Here is a 4348-nt window from a genome sequence, read left to right as displayed (position 1 = left end):
TTGTGCTGTGCCGTTACCAAATAACACAGACAATCCCCGCCCTACTATAAGGGGCGCAGCTAGACTAATTGAAAGTACACGTCATGAATGTATCACCCCGCCTCCCTTCATTCATGAAGGATTATGGGAATAGTAGTTTCATGAAATGTACCAGACAAAATAGACACACGTTGGTTTTTTTGTGGGCCAGGACTGAGTTTGGGAAACCCTGGGCTATAATATGGCATGTGAGAGTCAAGGGGCTAAACCATGCCCTAGTTATTGTAGGCTACCGAAGTGCACACCTCATTTTCATTCATGTTCAAGTAACATCATGCTGACCGGCAGGCCCGGCACAAGCATCAGTTAACATGTGTTATACGTAAGCAATAAGGCCCGAGGAGGCACAGCATATGGTCAATATACCACGGCTAAGGGCAGTTCTTATGCAAGACGCGGAGTGCCTGGATACAGCTGTTAGCCGTGGTATATTGGCCATATATCACAAATCCCTGAGGTGCTTTGTTGCTATTATCAACTGGTTACCAACTTCATTAGAACAGTAAAAATATAGTTTTTGTCATACCTATGGTATACGGCCAACCAGCATTCAGGGCTCAAACCACCCAGTTTATAATGTGTATTGTAGTGCTGCTCACCTAGGCCTAATCCATGCACTTAAAGGTAATTTTTGTAGTAGGGAAAGGATAGGCCTGGAGTAAACCAACAGCAGACCAATTTAAACTTTTTAGGCTCAAACCAAATGGGCGTAGGCTATGGCTAAACACCCAGTCTCATGGTTTTTCAAGTTTTTTTATTTTTTTATTTTTTATTTTACCTTTATTTAACTAGGCAAGTCAGTTACGAACAAATTCTTATTTACAGTGACGGCCTACACCGGCAATTTGTCATTTATGTTGTGTCCTACACAGACTGTAAATTATTCCCAGTCGAGGTCTCGATTTATTGTTGAGAGTTAGAATAGTCTAATAAAAAGCATGAGCTGGCACACACCCAGAAGAAATTATTTAGTGTATTTAAAAACATTGACCCCTAGTGGTCTGAATATTGACTTTCTTCTTCTTCTTCTTCAGTGGCGTTTATCGGCGGTTGGCATCCAACGTTATGGTGCATTACCGCCACCTACCGTACTGGAGTGTGGGCCAGAGACAGGGATAAACTAAATCCTACCTGCCAACCCAGTTTCTCTTAAAAAAGACAACAAAATATGTGATACTATATCTAATGACGTTCTACTCAATATACTCTTTAAACTAATTTCCTGTATCCCCTTCTCCCTCATACTTAATCTCATCCTCTCTCTTTCCATTTGATACTGCCCACACTGTAGCAATACATGCTCCACAGTCTCTATTTCCTGACAATAATCACATTTTCCTGATGGATGCTTTCCTATCACGCTTAGTGTCTTATTCAACTGGCTGTGTCCCACCCTTAATCTTGTAAATATAGCCTCCTCTCTTCTGTCCCTTCCTGCCGTCCTCCCCTCCCCGACTTTCCTCTGTACTTGAAATAAATGCCTTCCCTTAATATTTATATTCCACTGCTCCTGCCACCTCTGCACCATCACTGTATATATCAGTATTTTTGCCTCTGCCTTGCTCATTGACACTTCAACATCAACATCCCCACTACTAAGTGCTTGTTTAGCCTGTGCATCTACTGCCTCGTTCCCCTCCACCCCCACATGGGCTGGGACCCAAGTAAATCTTATCTGAATACCCATCTGTTTAATCCTGCCATGGGTTTGTAGCACCTCATAAAACAGGTATTGTCTGCTACGTGAGCTAAAGGACTGGAGACTCATTAACACTGCGCATGAGTCAGAGCAAATAACTACTCTGTCTGTCTTAGCTTCCTCCACCCACTGCAAGGCCAACAGTATGGCCATCAGCTCCGCCGTATATACAGCCAGATGATCTGTAATACGTTTCCTGACTTCCACCCCACATTCCTGCACTACAAATGCTGACCCAGTACATCCTGTCCTTGGATCTTTTGAACCATCTGTGTAAATGGCCACAAAATCCTGATACACAGTTTCCAGACGTCTCTTAAAGAAATCAGCTAGATCAACACCCTCCCTATCTTTCTGTAGTCTCTCCAACACTTCTAGATCAACTACTGGAGGTGGGAGTAGCCATGGACGATTTACAGGAATAACTACCGTTGGACAAACTCCCTTCCATACAGCCCCATCTCCTTCGCCTGGGTAATATTGACTTTTATCTCAGGCCCTTCTTTTGAACAATTATATTTTCTATGAACAAGTCTTATAATTGAATATATTCTTTCTACAGCTTATCCGTGCACACCTAATATGTTCCCCCTGTTGATGATGCTTATTATGCATTATGGTTGAACCAAAAGACTACATGTAACAAAAATTTAATGAAATTGGAAACAATTAAATATATATGTGAAATTAAATTAAACAATAATGTATGTTGATGCTAATATTATGCTAATGATAATGATAACAACAGCCTAATATATTTAATATGCTGTAAACTATTGTTTCACTCAATTCATTCTAATCAACCTAATAATTATGACACAGCCCTCACTATTGTTATTGGTTGCACTAATTGCACTGTTTTGTCTACATAACCTGGTTCAAGCATTCATTACATTACCCTGAAGAAGGCACAGTGATGCCGAAACGTTGGTGGTTTACCCAATAAATAATTGGGAGTTTATCTCTTTGTTTTTATAGCTCAGAGTTAGAATAGTAAAATACACAAGGTGCAATTTCGAAATTTGGTTGTGCATTAGCAGTTTTTTTCTTGTTATGTCAGTCACTCAATTAGCCCATGTCAGCAAACTTTTTATTTATTGGTAAATTAGTCTAGTGGCCAGCTATCTAAACTTGTACTAATTATTATCGAATTACTGACTGGGTGGCCTCATTGATCACCAGATATCATGTTAAAAACTGCAAACATTTATCTCCACCCCATGGCAAAATGAGTAGAGGAAACCAAGGTAGCCCCAATACACTCCCCATCCCCCTCATACACTGACACCTGCTCATCGGACATCTCATTCCAAAATCTTGGGCATTAATATGGAGTTGGTCCCCCCTTTTCTGCTATAACAGCCTCCACTCTTCTGGGAAAGCTTTCCACTAGATGTTGGAACATTGCTGCTGGGACTTGCTTCCATTCAGCCACAAGAGCATTAGTGAGGTCGGGCACTGATGTTGGGCAATTGTGTCATTATTCCTCTTCCACCAAACGTTACAGTTGGCACTATGCCTTGAGGCAGGTAGCGTTCTCCTGGCATCAGCCAACCCCAGATTCGTCCATCGGCCTGCCAGATTGTGAAGCATAACTCATCACTCCAGAGAACGTGCTTCCACTGCTCCAGAGTCGAATGGCGGTGAGCTTTACACCACTCCAGCTGCCGCTTGGCATTGGGCATGGTGATCTTAGGCTTGTGTGTGGATGGAAACCCATTTCATGAAGCACCCAATGAACAGGTATTGTAATGAGGTTTTGGAACTCTGTATTGAGTGTTGCAACCGAGGACAGATTATTTTTACACGCTACGCGCTTCAGCACTCGGCGGTCCCGTTCTGTGAGCTTGTGTGGCCTACCACTTCGGGCTGAGCCGTAGTTGCTCCTAGACATGTCCACTTCACAATAACAGCACTTACAGTTGAGGGGGTCATCTCTAGTAGGGCAGAAATCTGATGAACTGAATTGTTGGAAAGGTGGCATCCTATGATGGTGCCACGTTAAAAGTCACTGAGCTCTTCAGTAAGGCCATTCTACTGCCAATGTATGTCTATTAATATTGCATGGCTGTGTGCTCGATTTTATACACCTGTCAGCAACGGGTGTGGCTGAAATAGCCGAATCCACTCATTTTAAGGGGTGTCCACATACTTTCGTTTATATAGTGTATCTGTGAACGTAAACATTGAGGGGATTCTATTAATGCTTCCGATGAACCGGTTTAACGTTGATTGCATAATTTTTTGGAACCGGGCTGCCTCCCGGGCATGAGCCGGTTGCCCCGTTTTAAAGTCGGTTCAAAGGTGATGTAGGTTAAGCACTTGGAGTAATGAGTAGGATTTTGTGTTTGTGCACATGCAAACGCGATTGCTTTTGATAAAAACGCTTTATCTGCCTTCACAATGAAAACTAGTTTGAACATTCGAACATATTTTCTATGGAAAAGATATGTTGTAGGCTGCATTACGCTGCCTTGTTGACAACATGACCGAGCGGCGCAGATTAGGCTACTACTGTTCGCTTTGAGAGGACGCTCCTCCCTCACTGCTTTTGCCCGTACCTATCACGGGCCATAGCCCAGTGCACCTAATCGAACTCCCTTACTGTGG

This window comes from Coregonus clupeaformis, chromosome 5, assembly GCF_020615455.1.
Source record: "Coregonus clupeaformis isolate EN_2021a chromosome 5, ASM2061545v1, whole genome shotgun sequence".
In the NCBI taxonomy this organism is placed as follows: Eukaryota; Metazoa; Chordata; class Actinopteri; order Salmoniformes; family Salmonidae; genus Coregonus; species Coregonus clupeaformis.
The sequence above is the reverse complement of the archived record's forward strand: the minus strand, read 5'-3'. Positions refer to the sequence as shown.